The sequence below is a fragment of the Eumetopias jubatus genome, unplaced genomic scaffold, assembly GCF_037043125.1.
Source record: "Eumetopias jubatus isolate StellerSeaLion01/CBP00866 unplaced genomic scaffold, mEumJub1_p1.0 scaffold_15, whole genome shotgun sequence".
Classification (NCBI taxonomy): Eukaryota; Metazoa; Chordata; class Mammalia; order Carnivora; family Otariidae; genus Eumetopias; species Eumetopias jubatus.
Window position 1 is genome coordinate 1,132,296 of NW_028274821.1, and position 17,999 is coordinate 1,150,294.

The 17,999-nt window shown below is 37.6% G+C and overlaps 1 protein-coding gene and 1 pseudogene across 1 annotated transcript in view; both read left to right on the top strand.

The window, feature by feature from the left end:
• The window catches only part of PTPDC1 (protein tyrosine phosphatase domain containing 1), a gene marked incomplete in the record, with an annotated part of 669,594 nt that overhangs the window by 188,328 nt on the left and 463,267 nt on the right, over nucleotides 1-17,999 (top strand).
• On the top strand, nucleotides 10,977-11,053 carry LOC114200778 (U4 spliceosomal RNA; annotated as a pseudogene).

Sequence of the window (17,999 nt, forward strand, 5' to 3'; positions counted from 1 at the left end):
GTGGGATTTAACCCTGGGATGCAAGGATGGTTCAACATATGCAAATCAATAGATGTGATACATTCTGGTAACAAAATGAGGAATAAAAATCATATGATTATCTCAATAGATGCAGAAAAGGCATTTGACAAAATGCAACATTCATTAATGATAAAAACTCAGTAAATTAGGTGTAGATGGAATGTACTGCAACATAATAAAGGCCATATATGACAAACCTACAGCTATCATACTCAGTGATGAAAAGCTAAAGGCATTTCTTCTAAGATCAGGAACAAGACAAGGACACCCCCTCTCACTACTTATATTCAACACAGCACTAGAAGTTCTAGCCAGAGTAGTTAGGGAAGAAAAATAAAAGGAATCCAAATCTAAAAGGAAGAAGTAAAATTGTCTCTGATTGCATAAGACATGATTTTGTACATAGAAAGTTCTAAAGACTCCACCAAAAACCTGTTAGAACTAATAAACTCCAGGGGTGCCTGGGTGGCTCAGTCGTTAAGCGTCTGTCTTCGACTCAGGTCATGATCCCAGGGTCCTGGGATCAAGCCCCGCATCAGACTCTCTGCTCTGCAGGAAGCCTGTTTCTCTCTTTCCTACTCCCTCTGCTTGTATTCCCTCTCTCGCTGTGTCTCTCTCTGTCAAATAAATAAATAAAATCTTTTAAAAAAAAGAACTAATAAACTCCATAAAGTTGCAAGATACAAGATCAATATGCAAAAATCAATTGTGTTTCTATACACTATCAACAAACTATTAGAGAGAGAAATTAAAATAATCCCATTTACAATGGTATCAAAAGCAATATAATACTTAAACTAAGGAGGTGAAAGAGCTGTACACTGAAACAATAAAATGCTAATGAAAGAAATTGAAGAAGACAAGTAAATGGAAAGATATTCTGTATTTATGGATTGGAAGAATTAATATTGTTTAAATATCCATACCACTCAAAGCAATCTATAATCCCTAACAAAAGAAATAGATTCCCCTTCTTATCAAAGCAATCCTTATCAAAATTCCAATGGCATTTTCTGTAGAAATAAAAAAAATCTAAAATTCATATGGAACCGGGAAAGACCCCAAATACCTGAAGTAATCTTGAGCAAGAAGAACAAAGCTGAAGGCATCACTCTTCCTGATTCAAAGTATATTACAAAGTTACAGTAATCAAAACAATATTGTATTTGCATAAAAACAGACACAAAGATCAATGAAACAGAATAGAGAGCCCAGAAGTAAACTCATAAATATAGGGTGAATTAACTTTCTAAAAAGGCACCAAGAATACACATGGGCAAAGAATAGCTCCTATAGTAAATGGTGTTGGGAAAACTGGATATCCATATGCAAAACAATAACACTCAATCCCTATCTTATACCAAACACAAAAGTCAAGTAAAAAACGGATTAAAACTTGAATGTAAGAATTGAAACCATGAAACTCTTATGTTTATAGGGGATAAGGTTTTGACATTGGTCTTGGCAATGAGTTTCCGGATTTGACACCAAAAGCACAAGCAAAAAAGCAAAAATAAATAAGTGGACTACATCAAACTAGAAAGCTTCTGTACAGCAAAGGAAACAACAAAATAAAAAGGTAGGGCGCCTGGGTGGCTCAGTTGGTTAAGCGACTGCCTTCGGCTCGGGTCATGATCCTGGAGTCCCGGGATCGAGTCCCGCATCAGGCTCCCTGCTCAGCGGGGAGTCTGCTTCTCCCTCTGACCCTCTCCCCTCTCATGCTCTATCTCATTCTCTCTCTCAAATAAATAAATAAAATCTTTAAAAAAAAATAAAATAAAATAAAAAGGCAACCCATGGAATGGGAGACAATATTTGCAAACCTCATATCTGATATGGAGTTAATATCCAAAATATAAAAATACAACTCAATAGTAATAATAATCATCATCATCCAATTAAAATAGGCAAAGAAACTAAACAGCCATTTTTCCAAAGAAGACATATAAATGGCCAATGGGTACATGAAAAGGTGCTCAACTACACTAATCAGAGAAATGCAAATCAAAAGGAGATATCAATTCACACCTGTTAGGATGTCTACCATTAAAGAGACAAGAGATAAATTCTGGTGAGGATGCAGAGAACAGGCAACTCTTGTACGCCATTGGTGGGAATGTAAACCAGTACAGCTGCCATAGAAAACAGTATGGAGGGCACGCCTGGGTGGCTCAGTTGGTTAAGAGTCCAAGTCATGATTTTGGCTCAAGTCATGATCTCATGGGTCATGAGATCGAGCCCCACATTGGGCTCTGTGCTCAGCAGGGAGTCTGCTTGAGATTCTCTCTCTCCCTCTGCCCCTCCCCTCACTCATGCTCTCTTTCTCTCTCAAATAAATAATAAATAAATCTTTTTTAAAAAAGAAAACAGTTTCCTCAAGAAAATAAAAATAGAACTACCATATTTTCCAGGATTCCCACTTTGAGGTATATATCCAAGGGAAACAAAATTAATACCTTGAAGAGATATCAGTACTTCCATGTCCACTACAGCATTATTATACTAGTCAAGGTATATAGAAACAAGTGTCCATCAAAAATTGAAATTCTTGAAATTCTCTCAAAGGATATAGTGGAATATTATGCAGCCATTGATGAACTAGAGGGCATTATGTTAGGTGAAATGAGCCAGACAGAGAAAGACAAATACTGTATGGCATCACTTAATTGTGGAATCTTAAAAAAAAAAAAAAGAGTTGAACTCATAGAAACAGAGTAGAATGGTGATTGCCAAGAAGTAAGAGGTGGGGAGAAATTGGTAAGAGGATATAAATATTCAGTTAGAAGATGAGTAAATTCTGAGAATTTAGTGTATAGCATGGTGACTATAGCTGATAATACTGTATTGTATAAGTGAAATTTGCTCAGAGGGTAGACTTTAAGCATTGTCACACACACACACAAAAGGCAGATATGTGAGGTGATGGATATGATTGTGGGAATCCTTTGACAATGTATATGTATATCAAACCATCACACTGAACGCTTTAAACATATTACAATTTTATGTGTCAATTTTACCTCAATAATGTTAGAAAAAATTATTTAAAATAAAACTACAAAAGAAGAGAAAATAAAATTCCCTAGTAATCACTGGACTTGGGATAATGGTCTCTCCCATTCCAACTATTCTTCAGGTTTTTAATTCAATATTTTCTCTAAGTTTAGAAAGGCTATGGGCCAAAGCTACTTTGTGGTTCTGCTTACAAAGAATCTATATTGACATACTTAAGATTTTTTTTTAAGATTTTACTTATTTATTTGACAGAGAGAGACACAGTGAGAGAGGGAACACAAGCAGGGGGAGTGGGAGAGGGAGAAGCAGGCTTCCCGCGGAGCAGGGAGCCCGATACAGGGCTCGATCCCAGGACCCTGGGATCGTGACCTGAGCCGAAGGCAGATGCCCAATGACTGAGCCACCCAGGCGTCCCTATTTAAGATTTTCTAAAGAGAGCTAGAACTTTTAATCTCTTTACAACTGAGATAAAACAGGATTATTTTTCTTTAAAGATTTTTCTCTATAGTCTTAGCAATTTAAGGAAAAGCCTAATTCTTAAATCTATAACAATACTAACCTTCCCATTCAATTTTGCTGAATTCTTTGTGCTTCATATCTGAAATTTAGCAGTCTTTTAGTAAAATTGCAGTGTTACTTTATTTTACTACCTATGAAAGGCAGCATTTTTAGCAAAATGCCTTAAATGTGTTAATAAAAAATTATCTTCTTAATTATTTTTTACTTTGAGTTCATTGAACTATGTGGGAGTTAATCTTTTGGCCCTTACACATGTGGAACTCCTTAGGGTTCAGTGTGTGTTTTGTGTATGGAAGAACCAGAGAATTGGGCTTTTGCTTTATTTCTTCAATATTCACTTGAATTGCCTTTGCTTAGTTTTCAAAAGTGGTTTCCTGGATCTCTATTCACTTGTATACTGTACCCTCTCTTTCTCTTTGTGAATTTGGACAATTCATACCGCTACCCTGTCTTTGGTTTCCACAAGCTCTGGTCTAGGAAGCATTGTTGCTTAGCAACAGGTGAACGAGCTCCTCTTTTCTATGGCACACTACAAAAAAGCTGATCAGAACCTCCACACACTTACTCATCAAACAACCACAGATACAGTTTCTTATGCTATATTACTGATAGATGTATAATTTTGCCTATCTTTAAACTGCAAGATAGAAAAATTTATGTTTTAAAATCAAATGTTTCCTTTTACATAACTTGTTTGACTCAATTTAAAAAAAGATCTTTTTGCTTGAAAAGATTCCTTTTCATTAAAAGAAGCTAAATCTTTTCTCCCTACATCTAAACCGAAGAAAGCAGACATGATTTTAAGCTGATTACAAAAACTCTTCCAGGATACATTTTCTTACCAAAGTTTGCTTCATATAAACAGCATTTTGAATAAACAAAGTAGTGACAAATGAGTCTTCATATATCTTATATCAAATTTAAATATACAGCAGAAGCCAATTTGGGATTCGGAAATGCAGTACATGATACTTTGTACTTTTCCAAAAGCTTTTCAGAAACATCTTTAGGAAATGCTAAGTTAAGTTTGGAAGCAGAGGGAAAGTTTGGTATTTTCTCATTTAGTAATAAAATATCACAACATTGAGGACTCACTTGCCAAACAAACTGTTCTAAAAATCCCTGTTGCTAGGGAAGGACATAAAAAAGAATGCTGAAGCCACTTGGAAAAAAAATACTTGATTATCTAAAAAAATAATAATAAATTCAAGCTTAAATTTTATAAGATTTTAAAAGTCTTGGGACTTCTTTTGCTGGCCAAGATAGTGTAAGCACAATATAGCCTATTTCTCCCACTCATTACAATTAATTTCTGGACAAAATTATATATCAACTCCCTGTGGACTCTGAAAAGTAAATAATGACAGGAAAATTGGGGGCTGTGAATAAAAAATCAAGAAGAAACATCCTGTACAGGAATGAGTTTCCCAAAATTTTTCACTCTTCTAGCTTTGACATGAAAGTGGCTCCAGTCACAGAGCTCCCCCCAGTTGGCATGTACAGCAAGAACTCCAATAAAATCCCCATCTTTCTGGCCAGAGGACCAGGAAAAGGGTTTTTCTGTAAGCCAAAGAGATTTCAGGGGGAAATCCCTGAGTGTTCTCTCTCTCCCCACCTCTCCCCTCAATAGGTAGGTAGGTAGGCAGGTACATAGATAGACAGACACATAGATAGAAATAGGTATAGGTATAGATTAGATTAGAGATGGTGATAAAGATAGAGAAATATCTTTCTCTTGTTTCTTTCTCAGCCCTGCTTGAGGGGGACCTCAGTCCTGGAATTATGAAAGAACAGGATGGGCAACAAAGACTTCAAAAATTTCCTGTGATTCAAACAGTGTATGTTGGGGAATTATAGGGAAGAGAGCTAGAGAAAAGGAGCCCTCAATGCTGCACACGAACTGGTGCAAGTCCTGGGTTCAGACCTAAGCTGGACATGCACGGACAGACACAAAGATGTGAGTTAAAGCTTTGAAACCAGAACTGCCACTGGAGCCACCATCCAGGAAAGTAGAGACATAATTTTCAGACTGTATCCACCTGGGTTAATTGCCTACTTAAAATCAATATTCTCCAGAAAATTATAACACGTTGCAGAGTCTCACAACATAGTATTCAAAATGCCCAGGATATAATACAAAATTCCTAGATACACAAGGAACCAGGCATATATCACTTACTCACAAGGGAAAAGACAATCAACACATATCAAGTCAAAAATGATCCAGATGGTGGATTATCAGATAAAAACTTGAAAGCAGCTATTATAATTACAATATTATAAACCCTTAAGGTAAATAGGAAGAATTCTTGGCAGAGACATAGAAATTCCAAATGGGAATTTTAGAACTGAAAAATATAATTTCTGAAATTAAAAAAAAAATGTAATATGTGGGTTTCATAGCAGAATGGATGTAACACAAGAAAGAACCATGAATTCAAGACAGGGGATCAATGCAAATTAACCAATCTGAGAAACACAGAAAACAAGATAAGACAAAATGAACAGAGCTTCCAGAATTTGTGAGACAATATCAAAAACCCTAGTATTTAAGAAACAAAACAGATGAACATAGGGGAAGGGAAGGAAAAATAAAATAATTAAGGACAGAGAAGGGGTGCCTGGGTGGCTCAGTTGGTTAAGCAACCGCCTTCGGCTCAGGTCATGATCCTGGAGTCCTGGGATCGAGTCCCGCATCGGGCTCCCTGCTCGGCAGGGAGTCTGCTTCTCCCTCTGACCCTCCCCCCTCTCATGTGCTCTCTCTCTCTCTCATTCTTTCTTTCAAATAAATAAAAAAAAAAATCTTAAAAAAAAAAAGGACAGAGAGGAAGGCAAGCCATAAGGGACTCTTTTTTTTAAGATTATTTATTTATTTATTTATTTGTCAGAGAGAGACACAGTGAGAGAGGGAACACAAGCAGGGAGAGTGGGAGAGGGAGAAGCAGACTCCCAAGGAGCAGGGAGCTCGATGTGGGGCTCGATCCCAGGACCCTGGAATCATGACCTGAGCCAAAGGCAGCTGCTTAACAACTGAGCCACCCAGGTGCCCCACCATAAGAGACTCTTAACTCTAGGGAACAAACTAAGGGTTACTGGAGGGGAGGTTGGTGGGGGGATGGGGTAACTGGATGATGGACGTTAAGGTGGACACTTGATGTAATGAGCACTGGGTGTTATATGCAACTGATGAATCACTAAATTCTATCCCTGAAACTAATACCATACTATATGTGAACTAACTTGAATTTAAATAAAATCTTGGAAGAAAAAGAAGTCTAATATTTTTGTCATTGAGTCTCAGAAAGATGGGGGGGAGATTGGTGCAGAAAAAAAAATATTTTGAAGAAAAAATTCTGAAAACTTAAAATCTGGTGAACAAAATAAATGTACAGGTTCAAGAGACTCAGCAAAATCCAACAAAATGCCCAGTATGTCGTAATCTAATTGATAAAATGCAAAGATAAAAAATCTTGAATGTAACCAGAAAAACAAAACAACATATTCAATACAGGGATACCTAGTAAAAAATCAGGTAGGATAGAACACAGTGAAACAATATCTTTAGAGTATTAGTAGAAAAGCATCATCAACCCAGAATTTTATATGCAGTGAAAATATATTTTGGGAAGTGGTGGTTCTAAAAATACGTCAACAGATCCCTTGACTTGGAGCCTAATTCCCATCCCCTTGGGAGTGACCCAGTACTAGTGATTCACATCTAATGAATATTATATGGTAGAAGTGACACTTTGTGACTGTGAAGTGTCAGGTACCACCCTTTAGCTGGCAGTAGTACCCCAAGGTCATGGTTCAAGTTTTAGTTACCACAGCATATTAACTAAGTAACTGCATAAAGTACAGGCTTGCTGCAAACTGCTCTAACTCATGAAACCACTTAAAAGCATAAAGTTGAACAAAAACCAAAATAGCTGCACTAATGCTTCAGTGAAGCTTGATTTTAAACTAAGTAACCTTTTTCCTCTCTTCTGCAAACCTCCCCATCTCCCTTCTTAGCCTTTTGTTTCAGGAACCTGGTACCACCTGGAGATAGGATGAATGAGGCTGGCAGCAGGTATACAATTCCTGTCAAAGCTAGCTAGACTCTGTATTTCCCTATAAAACCCCTTAGCCCCTTCCTCTGGGCAGGCTTGCAATTTTAAAGGCCTTAACCTACTACAGCCTCTTTTGCCTGGCAAAGCAATAAAGCTATTGTTCCTCTTCATCCCAAACTCTGTCTTCGTGTTGTATTTTGGCTCCAAAGTACCGAGGTCAGTTTTTGACAATGCTCAGTCCACCAGTCACTGTGTAAATAACAGATGGCATCATGCTCAGTGACCAGAGATGTATGTCACCTCTTGCAGAGTCTGCTGGTGACTGGTCACTGCACAGCTCAGTTTGTGCACAGACAGCAAAGCATGTAGCTGTGTTGCCTCCTTGTCTCCAGTGATAAACCCACATGACAGCTTACAAAGTGGACCAGTGAAAAAGCAGGAATTGGAATCCAGCATAAATGGGGTCATTGAAGAAGTACCTTGCTGTGGCATGCCGGCATTCCTGCATTGCAGACGCGCAGATGTGCAGCCAGAAGGATCCAGTCAAGGTGGGGTTATCAAACGTGTCAGGAAAGTGCTGTGACCAAAAGGGGGAAGATGTCCCAGAGGAAGGGGCACCAGCAAAAACACAGTCAAGGCACTTGGAGAGATTTCATGACATTAAAAGCACAAAGGAGAAAATGTTGAAAGCTAATCCAGACTCAGAAAAGATTATGACAAGTTGTCAAATAAGTTATACAACTTATGAAAAAGGCAAGTACTTCTCAAAAGATTCTTTTTTTTTAAAGATTTTATTTATTTATTTGAGAGAGAGAGCATGAGAGAGAGCATGAGAGGGAAGAGGGTCAGAGGGAGAAGCAGACTCCCTGCTGAGCAGGGAGCCCGATGCGGGACTCGATCCCGGGACTCCAGGATCATGACCTGAGCCGAAGGCAGTTGCTTAACCAACTGAGCCACACAGGCGCCCTCAAAAGATTCTTGATAACACTTTTTACTAAGATGAAAAGCACTTTAATTCTCTGTGTTGCTAATGATTGCAATTGCAGGGTACAAAAAAATATTAATTTTATTATTTTGCTCATTCCCTTATACATTTATAACTAACTATATGTATATAATGTTTTGATGAAAATTTCTAGAAGTCACAGGAAACCATTACTTTACTCATTGATAAAAGATTGTACAACACAGTTTTAGCATGCCTGCCTGGTCATTTTTACAGTTTCATACTGCTGTGCAAAGCAAAGACTGTCTGCTTCATGTTGGGAGACTCTGCATGCGAGAAGTCTAAACAGTTCTCTGGAGGATGTGTCTATTTTCGTTTCAGCAGCAATCACTGGGTTAGCCTCACACCACACAAACCTGTCTTGCCCTCTCTCGGTGATGGTTGCAATGTCACTTAATTTTCAAAGTGCTTCTCCTTTGCCTCACATGTGCAGCTCTGGGCTAAGCATGGATATGTGTCTGCTCATACACAAAATTGGGGAGCCCCTTTCCAGCTCTCTCCTCTCCAGGATGTCCTCCAGACTCTCTGACTCCCAGGGACCATTTTCCCTGGTGGTCTGGCTAGAAAGATGGGGTTTCCTCTCTGATTATTACCTGCCAACATGCCCCATGATTTTGCCAAAAGGAAAAGCTCTCAGGCAAAAATAAGAGAAACAGAAAAAAATAAGCATATATTTCCTCCACATTCTTCAGACTACAAGGTCATTTCTCCCTGCCTCCAGGCTAAAGAGACAGGCTTTTTCCCAGGGTTGACCTTACTGCTATCTCTTCGGCCTCTGTAGTGCTTCTCCACTAGGGTAAAGTTCAGGGCCGGACTGAGAAAGAAAAAAAATTAGGCAAAAAACAGGGATGCTGACACACTCTCTGACTTACAGGGGCCCCATTGCCAGACTTTTTAAAGAAAGTTCCAGACTATTTTCCTATCAATGGTGTGAGAGTCCCAGTTCCTCCACACTCATCAGCACTTGGTAATGAGCACTCTTAATTTTAGCCATTCTGATAGGTGTGTAGTAGGATCTCATTGTGGTTTTTTAAAAGTTTTTTTAGACATAATTCACATATGACTCATCCATTTAAAGCTTGAAATTTAATGGTTTGGTACATTACAGCAGTAACTTTTTAAAATTGTGGTATGGTAAAATACATCTTATACATCATTTTTCATTTAACCATGTTTAAGTGTACAGTTGGCTAGCTTTAATTACATTCATGTTGCGTGCAGCCATCACCACTGTCTGCTTCCAAAACTTTCATCACCCCAAACAGACACCGTACCATTAAGCAATAACTTCCAATTCCTCCAACTCCCCAGCCCCTGGTAACCTCTGACCTAATTTCTACATTTGATTATTCTTTATACTTCATACAAGAGGAATTTAAACTCTCCTTTTGTGCCTCCCTACTTTCACTAGCATAATGTTTTCTAGGTTCATCTCTATTGTAGCGCATTTCCATACTTCATTTCTTTTTATAGCAGAATAATATTCCATTGTATTTATTTACCACGTTTTATCAATCCATTCACATGTTGATGGACATTTGTGTTTCCACCTTTTCGCTCTTGTGAATGATGCTGCTGTGAACATTGGCATATCTGTTTGAGTTCATGCTTTGAATTCCTTTGGGTAAATACATAGGAGTGGAATGCTGAGTCATATGGTAATTCTATTTTTACTTTTTTAAGGAACCAACAAACTGTTTTCCATCGTGGCTGCAACGTTTTATATTCCCATCAGGTATATATGAGAGTTCCAATTTCCCTACATTCACAACAACATGCAATATTTTCCATTTTTAAAAATTGTAACCATTCTAGTATGGTTATCTCAATGTGGTTTTGGATTGCATTTCTATAATGACAAGTGATACGGAATATCTTTTCATGCTTATTTTCCATTTGTACATCTTCTTTGGAGAAAATCTAGTCAAATCCTTTTCACTTTTGAATTGTGTTTGGGTTTTTTGTTGTTGAGTTGTAGGAAGGTTATTTTTTCTAGTTTTTATTTACATTCCAGTTAGTTCACATAGAGTGTAATATTAGTTTTGGGTGTACAATATAGTGATTCAACACTTCCATACATCACCTGATGCTCATCACCAGTGCACTTCTTAATCCCCAACACCTATTTCTCCCACGCCCCCGCCACCTCTCCTCCAGTAACCCTCAATGTGTTCTCTATAGTTAAGGGTCTGTTTCTTGTTTCGTCTCTCTCTCTTTTTTCCCTTGCTTTTTGTTTTGTTCCTTAAATTCCACATATAAGTGAAATCATATGGTATTTGTTTTTCTCTGACTAATTTCACTTAGAATAATACTCTGTAGCTCCAACTGTGTCATTGCAAATGGCAAGATTTCATTCTTTTGATGGCCTTGCGCAGTGGCAGTATCGTAGCCAATGAGGTTTGTCCGAGGCGCGATTATTGCTAATTGAAAACTTTTGATGGCTGAGTAATATTCCATTATAGTGCACACACGCGCGCACACACACACACATCACATATTTATCCATTCATCAGTTGATGGACACTTGGGCTGTTTCCATAGTTTGGCTATTGTAGATAATGCTGCTATAAATATCAGGGTGCATGTACTCCTTCAAATCAGTATTTTTATATCCTTTGGGTAAATACCTAGTAGTGCAATGGCTGGATTGTAGGATAGTTGCATTTTTAACTTTTTGAGGAACCTCCACACTGTTTTCCAGAGTGGCTGCACCAATTTGCATTCCCGCCAACAATACACGAGAGTTCCCTTTTCTCCATATCTTCACCTATACCTGTTGTTTCTTGTGTTGTTGATTTTAGCCATTCTGACAGGTGTGAGGTGTTATCTCATAGTGGTTTTGATTTGTATTTCCCTGCTGATCAGTGATATTGAGCATCTTTTCACCTGTCTGTTGGCCATATATATGTCTTCTTTGGAAAAATGTCTATTCATGTCTTCTGCCCATTTCTTAACCGGATTATTTATTTTTGGGGTGTTGAGTTTGATAAGTTCTTTATAGATTTTGGATACTAAACCTTTATCAGATATGTCATTTGCAAATATCTTCTCCCATTTACCAGGTTGCCTTTTAGTTTTGTTGATTGTTTTCTTCATTGTGCAGAAGCTTTTTATTTTGATGTAGTCCCAATAGTTTATTTTTGCTTTTGTTTCCCCTGCCTCCACAGATGTATCTAGTAAGAAGTTGCTATGGCTAATGTCAAAGAAGTTACTGCCTGTGTCCTCTTCCAGGATATTTATGGTCTCATGTCTCACATTTAGGTCTTTAATCCATTTTGAATTTATTTTTGTATATGGTGTAAGAAAGTGGTCCAGTTTCGTTCTTTTGCATGTTGCTGTCCTGTTTTCCCAGCACAATTTGTTGAAGAGACTGACTTTTTCCCATTGGATTTTCTTTCCTCCTTTGCCAAGATTAATTGACCATATAGTTGTGGGTTCATTTCTGGGTTTTTTATTCTCTTCCATTGACCTATTGTCTGTTTTTGTGCCAGTACCATACTGTCTCGATCTCTACAGCTTTGTAATAGAGCTTAAAGTCCAGAATTGTGATGCCCCTAGCTTTGCTTTGCTTTTTCAAGATTGCTTTGGTTATTCAGGGTCTTTTGTGGTTCCATACAAGTTTTAAGATCATTTGTTGTAGTTCTGTGAAAAATGCTGTTGGTATTTTGATAGGGATTGCATTAAATGTGTAGATTGTTTTGGGTGGTATAGATATATATATTTAAAGATTTATTTATTTGACAGAGAGAGAGAGAGAGAGAGCACAAGCAGGGGGAGCAGCAGGCATCTGTTTCTCCCTTAAAGGCCACTTTGATGTGGACTCTTCTCTCCCTTTAGTTGTGGAGTTTGTTCTGTCAGGCTTCAGCTGGATTTATGGGTTATTTAGGATGATTTGATAGTTATCTAGTTATGTTAGTGTGAGGAGGTGAGCCTGGGGTCATCCTACTATATCACCATCTTCCTCTGCTGAGACCACTCTTGTTTTTCCTAATTTTCTTTCTCTTTCTTTCTTTCTTTCTCTCTCTTTCTTTCTCTTTCTTCTTTCTCTTTCTCTCTCTCTCTTTCTCTCTCTCTCTCTTTCTTCCTTCCTTCCTTCTTTCTTTCTTCCTTCCTTCCTTCTTTCTTTCCTTCCTTTCTCCTTCCTTCCTTCCTTCCTTCCTTCCTTCCTTCCTTCCTTCCTTCCTTCCTTCCTTCCTTCCTTTTTTCTTTCTTTCGGCTCCATACCCACTGAGAGCCCAATGCGGGGCTTGAATTCATGAGTGTGAGATTAAGACCTTAGCTGAGATCAAGAGTTGGACCCTTAACCAATCGAGCCACCCAGGTGCCCCTCAATTTTCTAATTTCATACTACTACTCTTGCTGTGTCCCATAAGTAACGGTGTGTTGTGTTTTCATTTATATTAATCTTTAAGTATCTCTTAATTTCCCTTGTGATTTCTCCTTTGATCCATTGGTTGCTGACAAGTGTGTCGTTATATTTCCACAATTTTGTGAATTTTCCAGTTTTCCTTATATTATTGATTTCTATCTCTAACCTGTTGCAGCTGGAGAAGATATTTTGCATGATATTTATCTTTCAAAATCTACTGAGACTAAATTTATGGCCTAATATACAGTCTTTCCTGGAAAATGTCTCAAGTGCGCTTGAGAAGAATGTGTATACTGTTGTTGTTGGGTGGAGTGTTCTGTGTCTGTTAGATCTACTTGATATATTGTGTTAAGTCCTCTATTTTCTTACTTATCTTCTGTCTGGTTATTCTGTCCATTATTGTGAGTGGGATATTGCAGTCTCTGCTCATTACTGTAGAATTCTCTATTTCTCCTTTCATTTCTGTGAATTTTTTCAAGTATATTGATGATCTATTAGGTACATAAATGTTTATATTAGTATATCTTCTTGCTATATTGAACCTTTTATTAGCATATAATGTTTGTTTTTGTATTGTCTTTATTTATTATTTTTATTTTTTCCATGGTGAAAATACTTTTATTATTTTTATTTGAATTTTACTTAGCATACATTCCAATACTGGATTCTGGAGTAGAATTCAGTGATTCATCACTTACATGTGCTCATCAGAACAAGTGCCCTCCTTAATATCCTTCATCCATCTAACCCATCCCCCCCCTTCCATCAACCCTCAGTTTGTTCTCTATTGTTAAGAGTCTCTTATGGTTTATTTTCCTCTCTCCTCCCCCCCCACCCTCCCCATATGTTCATCTGTTTTCTTTCTTACATTTCACATATGAGCAAGATCATATGGTATTTGTCTTTCCCTGACTGACTTATTTCACTTAACATAATACTCTCTAGCTCCATCCATGTCATTGCAAATGGCAAGATTTCATTCTTTTTTTATGACTAAGTAAAACTCTGTTGTGTATATATATTGCACCTTTTTTACCCATTCATCACTTGATGGACATTTGGGCTCTTTCCATAATTTGGTTATTGTTGATAATTTTTTTTTTTTATAAACACCGGGGTGCATGTGTCCCTTGGAATCAGTATTTTTGTATCCTTTGAGTAAATACCTAGTAGTGCAATGGTGGTAGCTCTATTTTTAACTTTTTGAGGAATCTCCATACTGTTCTCCAGAGTAGCTGCACCAGTTTACATTCCCACCAACTGTGTAAGAAGTTTCTCTTTCTCTTTCTCCACATCCTCGTCAACACCTGTTGTTTCTTGTGCTGTTACTTTTAGCCATTCTGGGAGCACCTGGGTGGCTCAGTCAGTTGAGAATCTGCTTTCAGCTCAGGTCATGGTCTTGAGGGCCTGCGATTGAGCCCCACATTGGTCTCCCTGCTCAGTGGGGAGTCTGCTTCTCTCTCTTCCTCTGCTCCTTCCCCCTGCTCATTCTCTCTCTCCCAAATAAATAATCTTTTAAAAAAATTTAGCCATTCTGATAGGTGTGAGGTGGTATCTCATCATTGTTTTGATTTGTATTTCCATGAAGATAAGTGATGTAGAGCATCTTTCCATGTGTCTGTTAGCCATCCAGATGTCTTCTTTGGAAAAATGTCTATTCATGTCTTCTGCCCATTTCTTAACTGGATTATTTGTTTTTTGGGGTGTTGAGTTTGATAAGTTCTTTATAGATTTTGGATACTAACCCTTTATCAGATATGTCATTTACAAATATCTTCTCCCATTCCATAGGTTGCCTTTTAGTTTTGTTGATTGTTTCCTTCGCTGCAGAGATTTTAACTTGATGAAATCCCAATAGTTCTTTTTTGCTTTTGTTTCCCTTGCCTCTGATAATGTGTCTAGTAAGAAGTTGTTATGGTCAAGGCCAGAGAGGTTTCTGCCTGTGTTCTCCTCTAGGATTTTGATGGTTTCCTTTCTCACATTTAGGTCTTTCATCCATTTTGAATTTATTTTTGTGTATGGTATAAGAAAGTGGTTTCTTCTTTTCATTCTGTTGCATGTTGCTGTCCAGTTTGCCCAACACCACTTGTTGAAGAGACTGTCTTTTTCTATACACCAATAATGAAGCAGCAGAAAAAGAAATCAAGGAATTAATCCCATTTGCAATTGTACCAAAATCAATGAGATACCTAGCGATAAACTTAACTAAAGAGGTAAAAGATCTGTATTCTGAAAACTATAGAACACTTATGAAAGAAAATGAAGAGGACATAAAGAAATGGAGAAGCATTCTATGCTCATGGATTGGAAAAATAAACATCATTAAAATGTCTAAACTACCCAAAGCAATCTACACATTTAATGCAATCCCTATCAAAATAACACCAGCATTTTCACAGAGCTAGAACAAACAATCCTAAAATTTGTATGGAACTACAAAAGACCCCAAATAATCAATGTAATCCTAAAAAAGAAAAACAAAACTGGAGGCATCATGATTCTGGATTTCAAGCCATATTACAAGGCTGTAGTCATCAAGACAGTATGATCGTGGCACAAAAATAGACATAGATCAATGGAACAGAAGAGGACCCAGAATTGGACCCACAACTATATGGTCAATATTTGACAAAGGAAGAAAGTATACATTTTGATTAAGTCTATTTTGTCTGCTATTTGTATGGCCACTCCTGCTCCCTTTTGACTACTATTTGCATGTAATATCTTTTCCACTCTTTCAAGCTGCGTCTTTGGATCTCAAGTGAGTCTCTTGTAGAAGCATATAGTTAGAACATGTGTTTTTATCATTCTTCTAATTTCTATCTGTTTGGAGACTTTAATCCATTTACATTTAAAGTAATTACTGATTACTGATAAAGAGGCACTTCTTTCATTATGCTACTTGTTTTGTATATGCTCTCTAGGGTTGGGGTTTTTTGGTCATTTTCTGCATTACTGCCTTCTGTGTTTTGGATTTTTGTTGCAAAATTCTTGAATTCTTTATTTCTTTTTGTGCAGTTACCATGGAGATTACATTCACCATCCTAAAGTCGTGACTTTCTAATTGTAGTTTATAACAGCTTAACTCCAATAAAAATCTCAGCTCTTTTAGAACTTCAGCCTCTTTTAGTTGTTGATGTCACAAAATTACATCTTTATACATTGCCTGCCCCAAAACATAATAACTCTTTTAAATGCATCACTTTCCTCAATCATGTAGAAAACATTATGTGGAGTTGCAAATCAATGGTACAGTAATACTAGCTTTTACATTAGTAACGTTTTTATCCTGGGGCACCTGGGTGGCTCAGTCAGTTAAGCGTCTGCCTTTGGCTCAGGTCATGATCCCAGGGTCCTGAGATCAAGTCCCACATTGGGCTCCTTGCTCAGCTGGAGGCCTGCTTATCCCTCTGCCTGCCGCTCCCTCTGCTTGTCTGCTCTCTCCCTCTCTGTCAAATAAATAAATAAAATCTTTTTAAAAAATAGTGTTTTTTTCTTTTAATGCATCAGTCTCTTAAGTCATGTAGAAAACAAAAATTACAGGGTGCCTGGGTGGCTCAGTTGGTTAAGCGACTGCCTTCAGCTCAGGTCATGATCCTGGAGTCCTGGGATCGAGTCCCACGTCAGGCTCCCTGCTCAGCAGGGAGTCTGCTTCTCCCTCTGACCCTCTTCCCTCTCGTGCTATCTCTCATTCTCTCTCTCTCAAATAAATAAATAAAATCTTTAAAAAAAAAAAGAAAACAAAAATTACAGTTACAAACCATTCTTACAGTAACACTACTTTTTAAAGATGCCCTCGTATTTATTTTTATTGAGATCTTTATTTCTCCATTTGGCTTTGAGTTACAGCCTAATATAATTTTGTTTCACTTTGCAGGACACCTTCAAGCAGTTTTTGCAGGGCAGGTCTATAGGTCTTGAACCCCCTCAGCTTTTGTTTATCTGGGAATGTCTTGATTTCTCCCTCAGTTTTGAAGAACAGTTTTGCTGGATATAGGATTCTTGGTTGATATTATTTTTCTTTGAGTACTTTGAATATGTTGGCCCACTGTCCTATGGCCTCTATGGTTTCTGATAAGAAATCTGCATATAATCTTATTGAGGATCCCTTGTATGTGATGATTTGCTTCTCTCTTGCTGCTTTCTTTTTATTATTATTTAAATTCAATTAGCCAACATATAGTATATCATTAGTTTCAGATGTAGTGTTCAACAACTCATCAGGTGTATATACCCCCAGTGTTCATCACATCTTGCCGTTTTCAATATTTGTTCTTTGTCTTTTGAAAGTTTGAGTATGTGTCTCAGTGTGGGTCTGTGACTTCATCTTACTTGGGAGTTTGCTGAGCTTCTTGGATATTTATATTCATGTCTTTCATCAAATTTGAGATGTTTTCAGCCACTATTCAGATGTTCTCTCTGCCTCTTCCTCTTCCCTTTCTGGGACTCCCATGATGAGTGTGTGGGTACATTTTGTGTTGTCCCATATTTCCCTTAGGTTCCATTCCTTTCCTTTAATCTTTTTTCTTTCTGCAGTCTGGATAATTTCCATTGCTATCTTCAAGTTCCTGATTATTTCTCTTGCCTGCTGAAATCTGCTTTTGAATATCTCTAGTGAATTTTAAAATTTTAGTTATTGTATTTTTCAGTTTCAGGATTTGTCTCTCTCTCTCTCTTTCTTAGGTTTTCTGTCTCTTTATTGATATTCCTATTTTGTTCATACCTCATTTTCTTGACTTTCCCTATATCTTCCTTTAGTTCTCTGAACACATTAAGACAGTTGTTTTAAAGTATTTGTTTAATATCTTTTGTTTTTTTATTTTTATTTTTTAAAACATTTTATTTATTTATTTGACAGGGAGAGACACAGTGATAGAGGGAACACAAGCAGGGGGAGTGGGAGAGGGAGAAGCAGGCTTCCTGTGGAGCAGGGAGCCTGATGCAGGGCTCAATCCCAGGACCCTGGGATCATGACCTGAGCCGAAGGCAGATGCTTAATGACTGAGCCACCCAGGTG